Raw genomic sequence first — 22,743 nt, forward strand, 5'->3', positions numbered from 1 at the left:
TCCAAAGAGTTTTGAGAAGTTCTTCAGGAAGAGCCTGAAGGGAATGGGGATCTTGATTAGACACAGGTGTTGGATACAAAGAGAGATCCTCGAGGGCTCCATCCACTGCTTCTAGTATCTCTGGGAAAAGGGATCAAACCTGTCATCCTTAGAAACTCATTCAGCAGGAGTGCGAAGGGAGCAAGCGGAGGCACCATGAAGAACCCGAGCACCGAGCCTAAAGGGAAGGAAGGCTTCTTGTCCTGCACGGCTCCTTCCCCATCTCAGCCCCAAGGGCCCGTGCAGACAGGAAGCTTCAGGCTCTGTGGTTCCACTGGTCATGACCCCCAGACTGAAGGGTCCTCCTTCATCCCACTACAGGTAGATTCAAACTCAACAAGCATTTATTGAGGGATCCCCTACAAGGAGCCATGGGAGATCCCGAGAGGACAAAGATGGAACACAAAGCAGTTCCTGGCCCCAAGCAGTTTATTTGTACAACATAACTTGGACATGGATAAGTAAATATAAGAGCAGAAGTCAGGCTAGAACACCGAGGCCTAAAGCTGCAGATTGACCATGAGGGACTCTGGGAAGGAGTGTGGACCCTAAGCTGAGCCTTGAAGGCAGAGGAGGTTTTGAAAAGCAGACATGGAGCAGTTCTCCTGGAGTTGTCAGGCAGCAAACACCATGTTGACTGTCCCTTGGCCCCTTCTGAAGCCTCGCTGGCTCTCAGGTAGATGACCTCCTTCCAAGTGTAGGACCAGCCTCTTCTGGAGGACTCTGGCAAGAATCTTGACTAAGAGAGAGACCCCCTGTGATTGTCATAGAACAATCTATTCCCTTCAGCTTTATGAAGATGCATGAAGGAGGGGCATCTAGTTTGTGCAGTGGACAGAGCACCAGCCCTGAAGTCAAGAAGACCTGGGTTAAAATGTGGTCTCAGACACTTAATACTTCCTAGCTGTGTGACCCTGGGCAATTCACTTAACCCCAATTGCCTCAGGAAAAAAAAAGATGCATGATGGAGGCTTTCCTGAACTCCTGGCCATAACTTCCTCTTGTTTTACAACCCAGAAAATTTCCGTCGTCAGCTTTTATTTGAGCAATGATCTCCCATCTTGTAAATCTCAGCTGGAATAGAATCAGCCCCTGGTGCTTTACCACATGAAAGTAGGCTAATGGCTACTACCTTTCCTTCAGTTGGAACTTCAGTTAGGGAGTGACTGATTTCAATTTGAGTTAAGCCATCGATAGCTTCAGCATTGATTGATGAGGGTCTGTTGAGAACACTGGAAGTATTCAGCCCATCTCTCCACGATCATGGCCTTATCACTAATCAGTGTGGCACAATCAGCTCTGAGTAGTTGAGATGTACCGTAGGTGTCTGGGCCATAAATAGCCTCCAGTGCATCATAAAAATGCTTTGGATTGTTGCTATCAGCATAAAAATAGATTTCATCTGCCTTCTGACTGAGCAAAAAATCCTGCATTTCTCGAAGTTTAGATTGTATTTTACTTTTGATGATATTGAATTCTGCCTCCTTAAAGATGCATGAATTGTCCTGCTAGTACATTCTGTGGAGTTCTTGTTTTTCATTTAGCAGCTTCTGAATTTCCCCATCATGTTCATCAAACCAGTGTTGATGTTTGTGTGTGTTCTGACACAGATGAGCAAATGAGAGCTGTACCCCAAATCTCTGAAAGCCGTCCACTCCTTTTCTGCCCCAATTGTGTGTTTGGTCAACTTCAAGTCAATGACAAACTGTTCCCTCTCAGAGAAGGCTCTAATCTGTTGATGTTAATTCTCTTGGTAGTCTTTTTGCCTTAGGGCCGCCATTTTTATTGAATGTGAATATTAAGCTTGGAGAGGATGAGTCTGTGATCCATCCAGCATTCTGTACCTCACATTGCCTTTGTCTCTTTCGCATCCCATCTCTCCTCTTCTTGCAATCACTGTATCTGATCAGAAATACATGATGTCAACTCCTGAGGTTATTTTCCCCCCATAAAAGATATACCCATAATGTAATTCCCCTGATACACATCTTTAGGAATTTAGCCCACCTTATGGCAAAGCAAGTTCACTAGGAACTTGCCCTGCCTCAATGGCATTTTCATAATTTATGGCATCTTTTCCCTGGTTATGATATTCCCCTGTGAATGATAGGAAACTTAACTTTCCTGTTTTTCCCTTTATTAATGGGAACTCCCTTTTGGAGCTTAGCACGCCAGTTATTGATATCATTAATAAAACATTTGCTCTAGATTTGGAGATGGTCCCGCATTGAGCTACCAGCATAACCCCAATGTGCTTTGGGAATCTATTACTTTTGCACTCCCAACATTTATTGGGAAAATCACATCATTATGATTAGTATCACAGACAAGTCCGATGATGAGAATTCCAAGAAGGTGAAGACAATGCTTGTTGGAGTGGGGGAGGGATGGGGCAGGAGGCTTAGTGGAGGAGATTTACAACTGGGATGTTCATTTTGAATTGGGGGCTGTAGTGATGGTTGGGAGTATGGCACCTTATAGGCAGTGAGAGCAGTATGAGCAAAGGTGTCCCAGCAGAGGATATAGTGTGTGTGTGTGTGTGTGTGTGTGTGTGTGTGTGTGTGTGTAAAGCAAGCTTTATACAGGATAAAAAGGCAATAATTAACAGAGGAAGGCAGTGGAATTAAGAGGAGTTAGGGAAAGCTTCCTGTAGGAGGTGGAACTTTAGCTGGGATTCAAAGGAAGATAAGGAGGTCACTGGATAGAGTGGGAAGCATTCCAAGCATGTGGGCCAGCCAGGGAGAATGACTGGAGCTGAGAGATGAGGTGTCTGGTTCATGGAACAGCTGGGAAGCCCAGGTTACGGCACCAGAGTACAGCGGGGGAACTAAATTGTCAGAAGTCTGGGGAGATAGGAGAGGGCCCATAATGAAGGATTTTGAAACATTTTGTGTTTGTTCCTGGGAGCAATAAGATGCCACTGGAACTTTAGGGACGGCACTGATATGATTAATTCTGCATTTAGAACAATCGCGTTAGTGACTAAATGGAGGATGAATTGGAGTGAAGAGGGACCCATGGAAGGCAGATATACCAGATACTCACAACTGCTCCCATTATCCCCATTTATTAGTTCAGGAAACTGAGGCAGACAGAGGTCGTGATTTGCTCAGAAATTAGCAAGTGTCTGGTACTGGATTGAATTTATTTCTTACTGACTCCCAGGCTAGCACTCTATCTTCTGTAGCACCTACCTACCTCTAGTTACTGGGGAATTAGGGAACTGGGTTACAGGTTTCCTCAGTTACCCTTTAAACAGCTTAAAGACAATTTTCCTGGTTAATCATTTCATTGACCACAAATGTACATCTCCAAGTGGATGAAAAGACATCTGTGTGTGAATCCACAGGGATTAGGATTTAGGGTGAGTGAGTCAGTGTGAGGACATAAGTACTATGCAAAGTACTAGCTGATCCTGGCACCAAACCAGACCACTAAAGAGGACGATTGGGTTGGTAGAGACTTCTTAGTTCATTAAGCACCATCTCCCCATTTTTTTGATATGAAAACCGTCTCCAGGTAAGGGAAGTGAATTGTCCAAGATCCATAAATAGTAAGTAGAAGAATCTCCTTTCAAACCAGAGACTCCTGTCTCTAGATCCAGAGTTCCTAGGGCGCAGCATACAAAGGCAAATGGAAGTTTAGATAATTCAATCTTCCTCTTCCTAATTCCAAGGCTCAGTTCCTTTCATAAAAGGAGAGATCCCCGGGGTAGGGACTTTTTCAAAGCAGAAAATGTGAACTATCCAGCAAGGAGAGAGTGAGCTGATTTTTTAAGACAGTCCAGTCTAGATAGTAAAGTTACCTGGACAATTTTTAGATGACAAGGAGCAGGATCTTGATAAAGAACAAGATAAGTCATCAGGACCAAAGCTGCCATTTTGATCATTTCCTAGGAGAATTGCAGATGGTAGAATGGCCCCAACGTTCTGGGACTCATGAAGAAAACACAGGGGGTTGGGAGGTAAAGTTGTTTCCTCTTGAACCCAATTGGGGACTGCCCATATTTCTTGGCACCTTGAAAGTTCCTTCCCGCCATCACAAAACCACTTCTTTGCCAGGTGTTTTTTATTTTTATTATTTTTTTTTATTTTGGTCTACGTGTTCTTTTTCCTTTACAAATAGGTTTGGTGTTTGGGCTATGATCTCTATCACCACTCATCCATTAACTGCTCAAAGCGTGTGATGGAAGACGCCAAGTCCTTTATCTTGACTAAAGTGTGAATAATGGTGAATAATAATGCAGTGACTTTTCTGATCTAATTGCCCCCAAAGGCATGTTCAAGAATAAATTAAAGGAGATAAGCTGCCTTTCTCCTTGGTGGGGAAGGTAACCAGTTCTCTCAGTCATCCGGGGCTCTCATCATCCTAACAGAGTGACTCACTCCATCCTCCAGGGAAATGGAGCTCTCGTTTTGCTGGAGCCCAAGACCCAGGTCTCTGGTCTATGACTAAACATTTCCAGGACTGAGCTGCTCAGGCGCTCCCTTGGGCCAGACAGCTGCCTCCCAGAGACTCTCAACACCGCGGCCAACCTCATCAACTCAATCTACCCGGGGCAGAATCTGAAAGGCCCCCGTCGAGAAAGGCAGGCAAGGCGGTGCCTTTGGCAGCCCTGTTTGGGTCTGCCGTGTTGACTGATGGCAGAGAGCCTGCCACAGGGATGGGGATGAGGCAACTTACCAGTTCTGTGAATTAGGGACTTTCCAATTCCCTGAACTCTTCCGAAGGTGAAGGGAGACCTATGAGTTGGTAGTTTTTTTACTCTGGGCTGCTTTGAGGGGCATGAGCACATTCATCAAACTGAGCTGGGGAGGGCAACAATCTCCGATCCCATTCTGAAGGGACTCCTCTCAAGAGAGCATTGCTAGACTGTCTCCTTTGTTTGAATTCCAACTCACTCCACCACCCAAAATGACTGACCCTTTACCGACATTCATCTATTAAAAAAAGTTCTCCTTTCTTGTTTTTATCTTCATATCTAGACCACCTGGGCATCAGATCCTGAAAAAAACTGAAAAAAAAATCTTATAACCACGTAGTTTTAAGTATAAAGTTTGAGTCTCTTGGTTTTGAATGGGGAAATGGGTAAAAAAAAATATGAAGAAGGTTCTGCTTTGAATTATACCCGGGAGGTACAGCTTGAGGCTGTTATGGAAAAATAAATAAATAAACAAAGGGAATAAGGGGCGAGAGGAATGGAAGAATATACTCTGTATGTTCCTATTTTTTCTATTGCCATTGATGCATGTAGAAGTTGCCTCCAGATTTATTTTTTCGAGGGGGGTATTTTAATAGCCGCTATTCTCCTTCCTATCCCATCTCAATAAAGGCCTTTGCTTTGATCTAATTGTGTCTGATGGCTGGTTTTTAAAGGCAAGGACACTGATGGGGGCTTGTGAGCTCTAGTCGTTTTAGGGATGTTCCCACAGAGCACCTTATGTCTGAGAGAGCGATCCCCATGGAATTGTAGGTGAGAACTGAGGACCAGAAAGGGCTGCCTGCCATGACGCAGCCTTTTAATATGTAAACAGAAGAGGTGAAAATGCTCCTGTCCAACATCAGATGTTCAGCCATGAAGCCAAAATGCACAGCCACGCCTGTGGATCACCGGCCATGCCCCTCCCTGCTCCCCAAACCCAGAACCTAGATGGGGGTTAAGCGGAAGCCATCCTGGGTTCTCGGGGAGAAGACCTGACTGCAAGTCACCGAATCTCTCCCAGTCACTTCTTTGGTCCGTGGCAGGAGGGCCTGGGGGCGCCTGGGACCCTTCCCGGTCTGAAGTCACAACTCTAAGTTCCTGCCACTGCTGGGCACAGGGGCTCTCCCTCCCTCGGATTTTTCAAAGTAGACACACCGGCATTGAAGACCAGTATCCCCTGCCCTGATGTCAAGGCTTGGGCACAGATTGGCTGATTGGCACAGGGGGCATGGCGAGCCCGGATAACAGGCATGGAGGGATGAGAGCTGGCTTTAAGTGTTTCTGGGCACTTGTACGGAGAAGGTGCTTGTCCCGATGGGTGACAGATCCAGACAGAGTGGGCAGATGTGGAAACACTCCATTTGCAGGGTGGGACGGGGACCTCTTCTTGACCTGGTTCCAGGGTTGCAGGAGAGGCTGCCCGGACACCCACTCGGCGGGACACGGAGCCGGGCATCCTCCACACATCGGCTATACGGGGAAGGTGGGGCTCTGGGCCAGCTCTGCCCATCTGGGATTCAGGCGAGCCTGAGCCACATTTCCACCGCGCCCAGTGGCTCATCTGCAGCTTGTGCAGAGACACACAGTGGCTTATCACTCCCATCAAGGGCGGCTCATCCGTGGTGGGGAAGAGGGGGTGTTGCCGTCTCCACTGTCTGAAATGGAAAACGATGAAGTTCTCCACCCAAGTCTCTGAGGGAAGTCTCACGCTGGGGGGTCGGGAGCCGGTGTTTCACCAGCTGTGCAGCGCTCACAGAGGACTGTGGGTCAGCCATGTATGAGCTGTGGTCCAGGGCCAACATCCTCCTGCACGTGTGTACATGCAAGCACAATGCACATCCCCATACATGTGTACAATAAACACCTGTGTGTGCACACGTGCACCCTCACACACTGAACACGCCGGGGAGAATGCAGGATGTCATGTATGAGCTGTGGTCCAGGGCCGACATCCTCCTGCACATGTGTGTACATGCATGAACAGTGCACATCCCTGTACATGTGCACAGAAAAAACCTGTGTGTGCACACTGAACACACTGGGGAGAATACTGGTCAGTTATGTATGACCTGTGGTCCAGGGCTGCACAATAAACACCTGTGTGTGTACACGTGCACTCACACACTGAACATGCTGGGGAGAATACAGGTCAGGAGCCCTGGAAGATAAGGAGCAGCACAAGGAACGGTACCTCCGGCTCAGGTCTTTGGAGTCTTTGCATCCGAGTGGCCCGGGGTGGGGAGATTCTGTCTGCCTCAGTTTCCTTATCTGTAAAACCCGGTTCAGTTCAGATTCTATTCATTAAAATTGTTTCCAGGATCAAATGAGATGTTTGTAAAGTACGGAGTAAGAGCTAAATAAATACTAGTCATCATCACACGGGTAAACAATGTGAACACATTATAAATATGTAAGCGTCGGGGTGTCCACGTGCACGTGTGTTTTGCTGCACAGCCCAGAGTACAGGGGTCCATCCTTGGACAGCGTCAGCCACGCCATCTGCAGTGGGGCCGTCACCCCGGCCCCAGAGTCTGTGTGAACCGTGATTGTCCCCCCCAGGTGCACCCCCCTGGTCTGTGGCCCTTGCAGAGCTTCTGTGCCCCTCCCGCCAGGCCCCCACACGTGGATCAGCCGCCCCTTGCCCCGTCCCGTCCTGCGGTGGGCCGAGAGGTCCTGGTTCTGTCCTTAATCAGCCTGCTGTTGTGCAGTGAGTGCCCAAGCACCCCTCCCTGGCTCATTCACACGGGTGTGCATGTGTGTGTGCGCATGTGTATGTGTGCGTGTGTGTGTTTGTGATGATGTCAACATGCTCTGGACATGCAGAATGTGTTCTGGAGAACCCAGCCCCCCCCCCATCAGAGCCACCCATGTTACAGCCGTATGGTCAGCGCTGGTGGATTGAATGGAAGGGGATGGAATCCCTGCCTTTAGGTCTCCTGCAACAGCCTCTGGTCTACCCTCCTTCCCCCCAGGCCCTTCCTCCCCTCAGAAGCTGCCTTTTCCCAGCATCTCCCTGAAAGGCTCATGTCCCCCAACACAAGTGGGGAGACACAGAACATGTATGAACAGCAGGAAGGAGATTCAAGCAAAAAGCCGCCCACATCCGGGTTTGCTGCTCTCAGTCCAACATGAATCACCCCCTGACGGGGCTGGGCCCCCCCACTTCTGCTCCGGGGCTGCCCCTTCCCAGAGCCTCAGAGAGAACTGTATGAGGACTGGTCCCAGCAAAGGAGGCAGCTACCCAGCCCTGGGGGCCCAGCTGCTCCCAGACCCCCCACACACACCTCTTCAGCCCTAAAGGCTCTGCCCCAAATCACAAGGTGGAGGGCGTGAAAACAAGCTAGCAAACAAACAAACGAACGAACTCCTCTGCGCCAAAGGCAGGATCCCATGGCCCGACTGTCAGGAACAGGCAGGGGACGTTCACATGGTGCTGGAAGCGCTTGACAGGCATTATCTCAGGGGAATCTCAGAGACCCCCAGAGAGAGGTGTTATTACAATGCTCGTTTTCCAGACGAATAAATCAGCAAATGTTCATTATCATTAATAGCTAATATTTATCCAAGTTTATAAATTCTCTCATCTGCTCCTCCATGAGGTAGATTCTGTTGTTATTCCAAGTTTGGACGTGGAAAATCAAGGTTGGGAATGGTTCTCCTGCCAGGGGTCACAGGGCACTTAAGTTTCTAAGACAATTAGCAGAGGCTTCCTCCTCCGGGACCACTCTAAGCACTTCCTTTCTCCAGCTTCTTACACTTTCCTGCTGTGTCTCGCTGGGCAAGTCACTAACCTCGCTCTGACTCGGCTCCCTCATCCGTACAAAAATAATAAACCAGCATCTCCCTTCCAGGACTGTTGCAAGGAAGAAATGAGCTAATATTTATTTTTGCAAACTGTGAAGTGCTCTATAAATTTAGTTATTATTATTGCCATAATCTGGGGCAGTGATTAATGCTGGATTAGGGAGCTCACTATGGAGCAGAAAGCAAATCAAGGATGTCAGGAGGGGAAGAAAAGAGACCATTTGGTGACTGGTTGGCCATGTGGGGTGGTTGAGGATTACGTGATTATTAGGAGATTTATACCTGAGATACACAGCCAGTGGATAACCAATAAGCACTTATGAAGTCCTACTATGTGACAAGCTCTATGCTAAACACTGAGAAGATAATAACAAAGGCAGAAGATGCTCTCAGAGAGCTCACAATCTCGGGGGACTGGAGAAGGCAACTCAAAATATGAAGCTGAAAACGGGGAGAAGGGGAAGCTGTCTCATTGGGCTTGATGAAATACTGCAACCAGTTGGGAAATGATGTCATAATTGCCCTGGGCTCCCTCCTTCAAGGAGGATGGGGAGGAGCTCTTTAAAGGGAAGATGACTCTTAAGGCTCTGTGATCAGCATTATTCTCTTTCCATATACATTATTTTGTTTGGTGATATCAGCTCCAATGGAATCAATTGTTCTTTCTATTCCTATAATTCTAAGAGCTATTTATTCAGCCCCAAACCCTTTTCCTGACCTCTAGTCTTATATCTCCACATGTCTATTGGATATCTTGAACTGGATGTCTTACAGTCATCTCAAACTCAACAGCAAAGCAAATCTATCAGATTTACCCACAATTACACTTTCTAATTGTTCTGTTACTTGTCCAAGATATCCAATTAGGCATCCTCCTCAACTTGTCACTCACTCACCCCGCCTTATCTAATTTATTGCTAATATCTGTCCGTTTTACCTTCATAACATCTCCTTTGTATGTCTTCTTGACACCATGCCCATCCTGGCGCAGGCCTTCATTTCCCCCAGGATTATTGCAGTGGTCTTCTGGTGGGTCCCTTGTGAAATCTATTCTCCACAAACCTACCAACGTTTTCTTCCCAAAGCCCAGGTGTGGCCACAGCCTTCCCCACCCCCATTCATCAAAGGTCAATGGATCCTTATTATCTCCAGAATCAAATAAAAACGTCTGTTTGACTTTTAAAGTTATGTACAATCTGATCCATTTCTGCCACTGACAACTCTCCTTGTTTCTCAAAGGTTCCGTACATTTTTATTGGCCCTCCCTCTGCCTGGCAGCCATGAGAAATCCTCAGTCCTACTGTCTGCAAGGAACTTTTCCCAATTTCTCGAGATTCTAGTACCTCTCTCTAGGATTGTCTATTCTTTTGCCTAAAAATCGTTGTTTCCGTATAATGTGGTCAATAATTTGGTGAGCCTTATTTTTCCTTTCTCTGTATCCCTAGCATCTAGTAAAGTACCTAACACACAGTAGGGGCTTTATAGATGCTCACTTTCAGACTGCTGACTGACTTTGAGTCCGTGAAACCAGGTACATAGAAAAAAAAAGACATTGCTCTCCATAAAAATGAGAATGTTGGGGTCACACTTGGGCAGGGAGGAGAAAGTAGCAAGTTATGTTTTCGATTTATTAAGCTTGAGCCACTCATGAGAAACCCAAAATTTCCAAGAGGAAGATGATCATGCAAGAATGAAGTTACACAAGTCAGGCTGCAGATGTTGAGTTGGGAGTCATCTGCTGAGAAATCAATAAGTTCATGGGACAGGCGGAGTCAGCAAGAGAAAGTATAGAAGAAGGGAAATCTTGGGGGACACACCCAGTGAGGGGCAGGAGATGAATGATGAAACATTAAATAGATTGAGGAATATTCGGATGGTGGGGAGAGAGCCAAGATACAGTAATGGCACAAAAACTCAGATTGGAGAATGTGCTTGGCCATCAAAAGCTGCCAAGGAGAGGCAGAGAGGCAGGATTATTGGGAGGAATTAATCAGGATTCATTAAGGTCATTAAAGTATCTTAGATACCTCTAGGGAAGCAGTTGACAAGAAACTGAAAAGTCACCTAGAGAAGAGCAAGTGAAAGCAGTAAGTCTAAAGAAGCATTTTTAGGAGTTTAGCTATGAAAGGGAGGAGAACTGTAGGGTGACGGTTTGAGGAACTGTGGTCAAGTCAATGTTTCTCCATCTCCTAGAATGAAGAAGGTGTTTCTGAAGTGGAGAATTCTGCTAGAGAGTGTGGGAAAGGATGAAATCAAGAGTAGAGATAAAGAGACCGAGAGCTCATCTCAGACTGAAATAAGAAAATGGTGGATGATCTAATGAGGCTAGAAACAGAGCAGGGGTTATATGGGAACTTATGAAGAATAATTTCTGTTATTTCAGTAAAACAGATTCAAGACCTTCCACGGAGACCATCAATGAAGAGGTAATATAGGGGCTACATAGGAGGTTTGAGGAAAGAAGGGAAGGTCTGGAGCATTTCCCTTGGGAACGTGATAATCAATTCAAGAGGAATGAAGGTATTACCTTGCTGCAGGGAGAGCCCAGTTGCCATTAATTAGATAATGCAAAGATGTCATGGTTCTAGGTCCTACCACAGTTGAACCATTGAATTATAGCACCATAAAATCTCAAAGATGGGGAATGTAGAATAGTCCAGGCTTGGGGCAAGACAGGAACATGGCATAGAACAAGTGTAAAATGGAATAGGGAATAATATAATATTGAGCTGGTCAAGATTGAGGATGGAAGAAAGAGAAATCAGCTCAGGGGTAATCATCTGGGAGAGTCATGGGGTCCCAGAGAGGAGACTGGATAAGTTTAGGAAGAATAAGGGGTAAGGAAAAGTAGAATGACAGAAGGTTAGGGTCAGATATTGAAATTTCACATTTTGTGGTCATGGACACAGCACATTTGTGAATCATGTCTGCAATATAGTAGTTACTTTGACCTTGTACAAGACATCTTTCCCCCACCTCTTTCCTTAGGTGCTCTCCCTATGTTGATTATCTAAATTATAATAGATAAATTGTATGTGTGTGTGTGTGTGTGTGTGTGTGTGTGTGTGCAGACATGTTCTTTTCCCCATTAGACTGTGAGGTTTTGGAGTAATGACTGTCCTTTCCCCTTCTTTATATCACCAAAGCTTAGCACAGCACCTGGCACATAATAGGTGTTTAAAGAATGCTTAATGACTGACCAAATGAATACATGGTGCAAATGGATCTGTAACTTAAGACAGGGAAAAGAATATCATGAATAAATTAGAGAAATATGGACAAAACTGCCTACCAAATCTACAGATAGAAGAAAAGTTCATGAGAAAACAAGGGGTAGAGAATATGGGAAAAGATAAAATGGATAACTCTAGTTGTATAAAATTAAAAAGTTGATTTTTTCTTCACAAAAATCCATTAAAGCTAAGATTAAAAAGAGTCAATTAACTGGGGAAAAATCTTTGCAGCAAGTATCTCCTACAAAAGTCTCATTTCCAAGATAAATGTATGAGAATAAGAGTCATTCCTCAATTGATAAATGGTTTAAGCCTATGAACAGGCAGAAAAGAAGGAAGGAAGGAAGGAAGGAAGGAAGGAAGGAAGGAAGGAAGGAAGGAAGGAAGGAAGGAAGGAAGGAAGGAAGAAGGGAAGGAGGAGGGGAGGGAGGAAGGAGAGGAAGAGAGAAGGGAGAGGAAGAAGGGAGGAAAGGAGAGGGAGGGAGGAGGGAAGGAGGAGGGGAGGAAGGAGGAAGGGAAGGAGGAGTGGAGGAAGGAGGGAGGGAAGGAAGGAGGAGAGAGGAAGGAGAAGAAGGAGGGAAGGAAGAAGGAAGGAGGAAGGAGGAGGGAGGAAGTGAAGGAAGGAAGGAAGGAGGAGGAATGAAGAAAGTGAAGGAAGGAAAGAAGGAAGGAAGAAGAAGGAAGGAAGGAAGGAAGGAAGGAAGGAAGGAAGGAAGAAGGGAGGGATGGAGGGAGAGAGGGAAGGAGGAGGAAGGGAGGGAGGGAGAGAGAGAGGGAAGAAGGGAAAGAAGGGAGGGAGGAAGAAGGGAGGAAAAGGAGGAGGAAGGAGGAGGAGGAGGAAGAGTGAGGGAGGAAGGAGGAAGGAGGAGGAGTGAGGAAGTGAGGGAGGAAGGAAGGAGGAGGGAGGAGGAGGAGAGGGAAGGAGGAAGGAAGGAGGAAGGAAGAAGGAAGGAGGAAGGAGTGGAGGAGAAGGAAGGAAGGAAGGAAGTGAGGAGGAAGGAAGAAAGGAAGGAAAGAAGGAAGGAAGGAAGGAAGGAAGGAAGGAAGGAAGGAAGGAAGGAAGGAAGAAGGAAGGAAGGAAGGAAGGAAGGAAGGAAAGAGGGAAGGAAGGAAGGAAGGAAGGAAAGAGGGAGGGAAGGAAGGGAGGAAGGAAGGAAAGATGGAAGGAAGGGAGCAAGGGAGGAAGGAGGGGGTAAGAAAATAAGCATTTATTATGTGCTAGGCACTGAGCCAAGCACTTTACAAATATTATTTCATTGGATCTTCACAACAAACCTATGAGAACAAGGTAGATGCTATGATGATCCTCATTTAACATATAAGGAAACTAAGGCAGACAGAGGTGGAGTGACTTGGTTACAGAAATAATAAGCATCTGAGTCAGATCTTCTTGATTCATTTCAATTCTTTATCCACAGAGGCTTTAGGCATCACACAAATGATAAACAGGAGAGTCACGATTTGAATTCGGCTCCTGGGCCAGCAGGCCAGTTTGAGAGGTCTCCCTAGCTTGGCCAATCAAGAGCTTACGCCTGATGGCCATCGCTTCTGAGGGCCAAGGTCAGTGCCAGCGACCATGGAAGCCCGGAATGGGAATGTCCCAGTGGTTTCACTCCAGCAGATGATGACATCTCTCTTGCTCCTGCTGCTGGTCCCATGAATCCCAAGATACTGGAGCCTTTTGGCTCTGCCCAGTGGTTGAGAGCGTGGCCTGATATGCCGGGACCATTGATCTCCTCCTGGATTCCTGGCAAAGCCGGTGACCTGTTCCTATCCATGGCTCCATTTGCTGTGGGAATCCAGTCCCCAGTGAACCAGACATTTCCTTTCAATGGTTCCCAGAAAACTCCCATGACTCTCTGCTGCCTTCTGATAATGGTCTGTATAGTTTTCTGTGACTACGGGGGCAGCTTCTGTTCCCCCTTCCCATTTCTCAGGGACTTCTTGAGAAGCATCTGAGTGCCGGGAATTTTGTGGAAAAACACAGCTGGGAGAAGAGCCATGAAATAACCAGTGGCTACATGAGCCGGGCTCGGTAAGCCCAAGGGGCTGGGGCATGGGCTGCGTGCCTCGTTCTAACGCTGAGCAGGGAGTGGGCCAGCTCCCGGAGACCGAGCCTGGCAGCCGAGGCTCTGGGGCCCCAGGAATTGCATGTCACTGGGGCAGCCTCTGCTCATTTGACTGTCCCTGGCCCTCGGTCCTCTGCTTGGACAGAACTTGAAGGCTCCAAGATTGGAGCTGGCCAGTCGGGCTGAGGCTTTCCCCCAGTATGGCAGGGGCCATCCCTGCCCAAGCTCCCTTACTTGGATCCTTCCGCCGGGCCAGAGTACCAAGCCCTTAGCTTGGGCGCTGGGGCCCGCTGGGAGGTGGGTCCCGCTGGGAGGTGGGTCCCGGCCTCTGTCCCTGGAGGCCTGGGTGGTGCTCCCAAGCAAGGGGATGGTTCAGGGAAGACTTTCCTGGCCGGCTTACAAGCAGAGAGCCTGGGCCAGCAGCCAGCCCAAGCACAAATGAAGTCAGGCCGGGCCGCACCCGTGTTCTCAGGGTGCGATTTGCACACCAGACCTGGAGCTCTTCCCAGACCCAGCCCAGGAGGGCGGTGCCGGAGACGGCCAATACTTGGGCACAGCTCGGGGCTTCCGTGGGTGATGGCCAGCGGGCCCCTCGCCTCCCACGCCACCGGGAAGGCCACGCGGGGACCCCGGACCACGCTTCCAAGCTCTAGGCCGGTCCCTCCACTTCCTGGAAAGGGGTCCAAGGAGACATTGCTCCACAGACTGTTGAGCAACTGCCTGCTTGCCCCAGGGGAAGGCCAAGCCTGCTCCTCCTGAGGGCTGGGAGCCAAATAAGGCATCATGTGCCCTCTCGGCTCCGTGACCCCGGGGAGGGTAACCAGCCCGACAAGATGGGCTCCAGGCGTCCTGGGCCGGGGGCTCATGGGGGGCAGGGAGGTTAGCAGTCTGGCCTTTGCTCCCCAAACCTGTGCAGGCCTGATTTTGTCCTGGGGCTGGGCTTCTGGCTCAAGTTCCCGCACTTTGGACGCCTTCTTTCCCCGCTCAGGGTTGACTGCGGTGACCAGGAAGGGCGGCTCTGACAGGAACCGCCTTCTCAACTACATCTTTTCATCTCCGGGTGCCTTGCTCCAGAACACTTTCTGTGGGCCCATGCCTCCCTCTCTCCTGAACTTGAACCCACTGGGCACTCCTCCTCGGTCTTCCCTACCACTTTCAGACACAACCTTTCCTGCAATCAATAAGTTCTCTCCTTTCTAAGCCTTCCTCCACAGCTATTCCTGAAGCAGGAGTCTGGCCCCTGCTCCAGAAACATCAGTGGCTCCCTATTGCCTCTAAGGTAAACTACAAGTTCCTCAGATTGGCATTTAAAGCCTCTCCCATTCTGGCTCCAAGTCTAATTGTCAAGCCTAATTCCACTTGGATGACCATTGAATGGGCTGTCCTCCCTTCCTGGACGGTGTCCTCTCCCCCTTCCTTCCCATCCCATTTTCTTAGAAGCCTCAAATCCCCTTCACAGTTCAACTCAAGGGCTGCCTCTTCCAGGCAGATTTTCTGGATCTCCCCAGTGTCAGTGATCATAACTTCCCAGAGTAAATCAAATATCTTTTGAAAAATAAAATTTACTTTTGCTTTTCTGTCCTCCTGTTGATAATAAACACCTGGCAGGTATAAATTCTTATTTTTTTTCTATCTTTAGCATCAAAAATGCCCCTGGAACATAGAAAGAATGATTATCTATCTATCTGTCTGTCCGTCCGACGTCCGTCTGTCTGTGTCTGTCTGTCTATCCATCCATCTATGTAGCTATAGAGAGATAAATCTAGATCTATTTAGATAAATATAATATAGAATAGGTAGATATCGATAGTTATACAGATAGCTATGGTATGATATAGAGATAGATAAATATACAGATAGATTGATAAATAAATCTGCTATAGAGATAGGTATAGTTATACAGATAGATATGATACAGAGATAGATGGATGGATAGACAGACAGACAGACAGATAGATAGATAATTGAAGGTTTACTCCATTCAGGTATATCACTTTGCCCAGACCTATGCAAGCATGAAAATGGGTATTTTAAATAAGTATTTTATTGATGTTATTTAGACAAGATGATTAGAGTGTAAATCCTCCATCTGACACTCAGTAATTCTGCAATTCTAATCATTTCATTTCTTCCCCCTCAGCCTCAGCTATAATATGGGGATAATAATAGTACCCACCTCCTAGGGTTATGACAATCAAGTGAAATCCCATTTGTAAAGCGCTGGATGAAAGTTACCTGTTATTATTATAATGGTCCAGGTGAGAGATGATTAGGGCCTGATCTCAGGTGGGAATTATGGGAATGGACTTTGAACATGCACAATTGGGATCTCCAACAGTTTCTCCGATGTGCTTACCCTTCCCAGTTATTTCCCAGAATGCCTAGAGCAATTCACAGCTCCACCAATGACATGTCTTCCAACATTTGCCCTTTTTTTGGATAACTTCAGCAATGTAATGGGTCTAATAAAAAAAAAAAGAGGGTTTTGATGAGCAGTTCTGTTAGGGCTAATGATGAGATGGGGCTCTCTTTCATGTAGGTGTTATTAGTTTGCATTTCTTCTTTTGAAAATATTACTTGATTTCCTTTGACCATAATATTCTTGTTTTTCTCTCTCCTCTCATAGAATTACTCAATTCTAATGGAGATTAATACTTATCGCACAGATTTGTTTTTTTTTCCCCCCCAGATGGATCCCATACCTAATATTTGAGTATTTCAATAGATCTCTGCTTTTTCTTGAACACTCCAATCTCCCAGTTGATCAATTAGTCTCTTCCAATCCCATACTGCCTCAGTCACTCATAGGAATGAGCATTTCTTGAGTGTCACTATCACTCCAAGCTCATTGTCTTGTATTCGGGAAAGGCTTCTCTCTCTTACAAAAACAAACAAACAAAACAAAACAAAACAAAACAAACAAAACAAACAACAATTCTTCTCCTACCTTATCTTCTACTTCAGTTTCCCCAAACATTTATGGCATCTCCAGACATTGCACCCTTCCCTTCCCTGTTCTACAAGGTCAGTCACCTTTAACTTAATGTCCTTTGTGCCCCTTCCACAATCTTAGCCTTATCCTTGGTCAGTGCATCTACATCCACCTTTCTCCTCTCAAACCCTTTATCCCTTGTATCATCACTAGTCATAATTTCCTTGTCCTTCCTTGTCAAGGACATTCTCTCTCCTTATACCCCTGTTGCTATCTCTTTCTACATCATTTTGGACCATAAAACCTTTCCCAATGATCCCTTAAGATAAAATAAAAGAAAACAAACACAAACCATTCTGTTGGCCTGAGATGCTCTCAAGGTATTATTCTAGATTTCTCTTTGCTTTTGTAGTCATATTCCTGCAGTCAGATTCAGTCTACATCCATTGCCTCCAGTACATCACCTTCCCCTCACTTCTCAATCCCTTATGATCTGGCTTCTGACCCTACAATACTTGACTGAAATAGCAGCAAAGGTTTCAGTGATCTCTAACTGTGGCTACCCTGATCGCTTTTTCTCAACCTTGTCCACCCACTCACAAGCCCTGCCTCCTTCTGGATAGTCTCAATTCTGTAAGCAGGCTCCTCCTCCTCCATGTCTGACTGCTCCTTCCCAGGCTCCTCTTCTGGGTCCATATGAGTCACTGACCACTGAGTGTGAACGATCCCCAAGGCATAGTCTGAGCCTTCCCCTCTCCAAGCTTTCTTGGTAATGGCATCCAACCCCCCTGGATTCACTGATCTTGCCCATGATTTGCACACATACATATGTGGATGTAAAAATCCATATGTACTTATATGCATGAGTACATACAGGAATGGAAATAGAAATAGATGTCCCAGAAGAATTAGTGCAGTTTTAAGCTTACTTAATCTTACAATAAAACTTCTGGAGAAAAAGTGTGTGTGTGTGTGTGTGTGTGTGAGAGAGAGAGAGAGAGAGAGAGAGAGAGAGAGAGAGAGAGAGAGAGAGAGAGAGCCAGCACTAAGTGGTACAGAGACTTAGAAATAGAGTCAAGTTTGAATCTTACTTTCAATATCTGCCAACTGGACAACTTTTCTTCTCTGTTTGTATGTAAGCCAGGACTCCTGGAGTCTGGGATGACTGCATGGGTCTCTGATTCATATCCTGGATCTCTTGCTTCTTCAGTTCTTTCTTGAAGGGTTAAACCAGGGGCCTTGGCCATTCTGAGCTTCTCTCCCTGTCTGGATCCAGCTGAGGCCCTGGTCACACAGGAAGGAGATTTCTTCAGAGCATTTCTTCTGGACATGGAGGAGAGGACCAGGACTCGGCCCCAATCATAGTGACTGGGAGGCTCAGGGAATAAAACATTAAACTCTGGCATCGGGAAGACCCCTGTTCAAATCCTACCTGAAACAATTGTCCACTGTTTGGCCTCCATTTTCTCATCTATAAAATGAGACTAGGAATGGCGCCTCCCTCCCAGGATCGTAGGAGGACCAAGTGAGATCCTACTCATAAGGGCTTTGCCGGAGTGTAGCCCAAGAGGAATATTAAGCCAGGATCACAGATGTGGAGCCAGGAAGGACGCGGAGAGACCCTCCCACCCCTAAAGGTGACACAAAGAAGGCTGAGCTTCCCAGGGTTCAAACATAGCACACACACACACATAGACACACACACGAACACATTCACTCACATGCTTTCATATACATATACTCCCACACACATATACTCACTCATGCTCTCACACACTCACTCATCTGTCCATAGGAATATAATGTAATATCCGGGTTACTTTCTGGAGGACCTTGGGATCAGCCCAAGTCCTTGGTGTTAGTGGAGGCAGGAGGGCCACGAGGCTGGTCAAAGATGGAATGAATCATTTCCAGTCCTTCTCAGCCCTTATATACTTTAGTACAATTACATCATTACAGCGCACTGAGCATGTGTGAACCAGAGAACCGTGACATCCCCATGCTGAGTACTAAGCATATATGGGACCTAGAGAAGCATCATCTCATCAGTTCCACTCAGCTATCACCTTGTTTCAAGTACACTTGTCCCGAGTTGCGGCCCTCTACACACATATACACTCATTCCTACACATCCGCTCACATCCTCACACTTTCACACTCTCAGATACTTGCACACTTTCACACACAGCCGGACACTCCCATTCATGTAGACCCACCCATAGATGGGCCAGTGTCCGAATCCCCACATGTGTAAACCGAGGAGGGCGGACCAGCTCTAGGAACCTGGGAGAACAATCAGACTCAGGCACAAAGTCCCTTAAGCAGCCCCATGGCCTCTGTGTGACTCAGATGTTGGAGCAGGCTGATCCCTGTCTGGGTTAGAATCTCCCCATGTGATGCAATAGTTACTTTCCCTTCAATCTCAGCTCAACAATATCATGGTGAGTGGCGGGACCTTAGTCCCACGACCGTCCTTCCTTCATAGGTAGGTCAACGTTGAAAAGATGGCAAGGATGGCAGTCACCATGGAGGACTGGGAGAGAGGCAGTAGAAGCTCTCAGCAATGTGGGGCTCTGGGTCCCCAGTAAAGAGGACTCTTCCCAACATCTCCTTCCCATTGCGTGCTTCCTTTAGAGTTGAGGAATAAAAAACACGAAGAAGCCCACTGATTTCCTCAAGATGAAAGGACTCATCCATGGCTGATTAAGATGAGACTTTGGCCACATGGGTCGATCCATTGTGGCTTCAGTCACACCAGTCCTGGAGATGTGGTAGGGCCTGCCTAGACCCTTGACCCACGTTCCCTGTTTGACTCCCCTGAGGGAACCTGCCCTGTCTTCTCCCAGCCTGGCCCTCCCTTGGCACTTGGACAGGTTCAGGATTAGTTTGGGTAGTTACCCAATTTTCTTCCATTTCTAGACACACCCAAACATCAAAAGTCTCTAAGCAACTCTTAAAAATAATGAACTAAAAGCTTAAGGTGGGGGAGTTTTAAGGAACTTCCTACAATCCGCTCACCGTGACCTCTTGGTCCATCTCCGTGTCACTGGAAACCTAGTCCAATCCTGCCTATTCTCCAGTCCCCAGCCCTGATAACTGAATCTCTTTGTACCTAGCAGGGAACTAGGCTACTCAGCTACCTGCAGTCTTCCATTTCAATTCCTCCCCCTTCCCCATTAGAATGTAAGCTCCCTCAGCACAGAAAAGGGTGATTAAAAATGTATGACTCTAAAAGTAAGGAAATCTAGGTTCTAGATTTCTAGATTAGGTTCCACCTTGTACCTTAGCGACTTGTATTCTTAAAGCTTAACACGAGACTTCTCAGGTCGGAGGCTCTTTATAAACATTTCTGTATTAATTGATTCATGTTGGTATTAGTAGGGAGCCATAGGCAATTCTTGAGCAGATTTGTGCTTTGGCTATAAGGCAGAAGGGAAATAGCATCATAGATGGTAGGAGTCAGTATCACTTGCCCAGCAGAACTTCCAAAACTAAGGCTCTTCTCTAACAGGGGAAGTACAAAAGAAAAGCAAGCAAGGGGCTTCCACAGTCAGTGTATTTCTTTATTGAAAGCATGTCCTGATGAGCAACAACAGCTTCTCCTTTTTGCTCACCCCGAGCACACACAAGATTCAGAAAATATATATATTTTTTGGAAATAAAAAAAAATCCAGTATCACACTCATCAGTAGCTTTTTTTCTTCCAAAAACATATTAAAAATGGTATAAAAAAAGAGGAGACATTTGAAACTTTTTTTTACAATAGCCAACATAAAAATACAAAAATGAAAATAGTTTAACAAACTGTAATGATTACTAATATATGGCTGTTAATCTTCCTCCCTCTTAACCTGTGCAGAAACCGGAGGGGATGAGAAGACATTGGAGAGACTTAGACATAAATGTATTGCAAAATAAGAAGAAATGAATTGTCCACCCATAGTCCCAGCACCAAAGAAATCCCTTTGCTAAAGTTGGAGTCCTTTCTTCAAAGGGCTAGCCCAACCTGAGTTTTCTTCAGTTTCTGGGTGTATAGAGATTTTCTTCCCCTCCCCCCAGAACCCTGACCCCCCACTTTGTCATCAGCACTTCCCAAACGCCAACTTGCCATGTTTCTGAACATATATATATCGAGAGAAGAGAGAGAGAGAAAAGAGAGAGAGAAAAGAGAGAAAGAAAAGAGAGAGAGAGAGAGAGAGAGAGAGAGAGAGAGAGAGAGAGAGAGAGAGAGAGAGAGATATTAGTCCCAAGTCCCCGAATCTGGGTCTAGCCTGGGTTAAAGCCAAACTCGAGATAAGGAGGGATGGAAGGGGACTTCTGGATTGGCTGTTTGGTTTCAACATGCCCAAAGAGCCAAGTCCTCTTTGAACTCTATGAGGATAGTTCTTGGAATTAAAAAAAAAAAGAGTATTTAGCAATCGATATCAACTCTCTGGGGTTCTTAAGGAAGTTATTTCTCTTCCCTGAAATAATCAAGTGACAACTTGGGTTCGTGTTTTCATAGCCACGCATTTGGGGCCACAGTGCTCTATGGGGCACTTGAAATCTAGGACTCACTCTCCCTGATGTGTGAAAATCACTCTGACAATCGTCGCCCGCCTATGGCCAACCACCTCACATCAGGTAACAATGCACTTGAGGGCTGCAGAACTCAGGCACTCTAGGGCCTTTCCCACCCCCCTCAAAAAATTACAAAAGAGAGTTTAATCTGTGGTTCTGGAAGATCTACTATCCCAAGATGAAAAAAACAACTACAAAAAGCTAAAAAAAAAACACATTTTTTTCCACAAGCACACAAAAGTATATACACTTTATACACAAACTTCCTCTGTTGTGTTTAGAATCTTGTTTTTTTTTCCTTTTTTCTTTTTATTTTAAGGCGGTTTAATGTGCAGGGACAGCTTCACTGTAAACCAAGAGAAATGCACAACAGAGAGAAAGCTGGAGCTGAGAGGAATATAGAAAGATGGGTTTTTGAAGTTCACCTTGCCCCATAAAATGAAGTGCTAAAGAGGCACTTCAGAAATGGTGTTGGTGGAGGCAGAGCCTTATCTCATGAGGTGGAAGACAGTCTTGCTGAGCCTCTTTGTTGGAAGAACATTGGAAGAAAGACCGAGCGCTTAGCCATTGCTTAACTGCTTTTTTAAGACATACGACAGCTTTTGCTGATTCAGAATCAGAGGGAAAATCCAAGAGATGCTCCTGGATAAAGTGCGCTGTAATGAAATCATGAAAGCAAGGCCATCTTGTGGGGAAAGTATTAAAAAAAAAAGCCAGGACAGATAACCTGAAGAACAAACTTCAATGGGCCTAGGAAAGCTTTGTTCCTGATCAGAAGAGGTCCGGAACACTGAACTAAAGAACGGACATGTCCGTCCACAGCCTAGGCAGCAGGTTGTCAGCACTTCTAGGACATTTCCAAGAGAATGATTGACTTCTCTAAACCTGTTTTCTGGCTCAGCAGACAATAGGATTGTCTCTTCCCAGGGAGCTCTGCTGGACTCCCTTTGAAAGGATTCTGCCCAAACCTACCTGGTAGGTCATTAGAAAATGTCACCAGTGATGATCCATCCCTCCCTGTCAGGGAGTAATATCTGGGGTTAGTGTTGAATGGATGCATCATTTAGGGAAATGAGAAGCTTTCTAAAACTGATTGACAGATGGAATTTCTGAGCTGAAGGCTTTCTCAAACACTTCTCTAATAAGGAACAAGAAAAAAGGTGATTTTTTGGTAGCTTGAGGTGGGTGCCAGCTCTTTAGACCTGGGAAATTTAATCTCCATGTACTGCTCCCATCAGAGAAGACCAGATTGATAAAAATGGTGGCAGAAAAGGACTAGGTGAGTGAATGGGTATCTTGAGATGAAATAAGTCAAAATGAATGTCAACTGGGTCTATATGAAGGATGAGTCTGGTCATGTTTTGGTCCTCCCAGAAACATATCCTATTTCCATGAGGCATCTTT

At 46.2% G+C, this 22,743-nt stretch overlaps 1 long non-coding RNA gene across 3 annotated transcripts in view; it reads right to left on the reverse strand.

Annotated features, from left to right (window-relative positions):
• Positions 1 to 17,676, reverse strand: part of LOC116422174 — a 44,751-nt gene extending 27,075 nt beyond the window's left edge. The window contains exons 1-2 of one of the 3 annotated variants that reach the window (XR_004232720.1): positions 17,132 to 17,676; positions 16,204 to 16,309 (exon numbers count right to left, since the gene is read on the reverse strand). This is a non-coding gene — a long non-coding RNA (uncharacterized LOC116422174). The other 2 variants (XR_004232718.1, XR_004232719.1) reach the window with 2 other exon arrangements.
• Between the last annotated feature and the right edge of the window lie 5,067 nt (positions 17,677 to 22,743).

This window comes from Sarcophilus harrisii, chromosome 3 (genome assembly GCF_902635505.1).
Source record: "Sarcophilus harrisii chromosome 3, mSarHar1.11, whole genome shotgun sequence".
In the NCBI taxonomy this organism is placed as follows: Eukaryota; Metazoa; Chordata; class Mammalia; order Dasyuromorphia; family Dasyuridae; genus Sarcophilus; species Sarcophilus harrisii.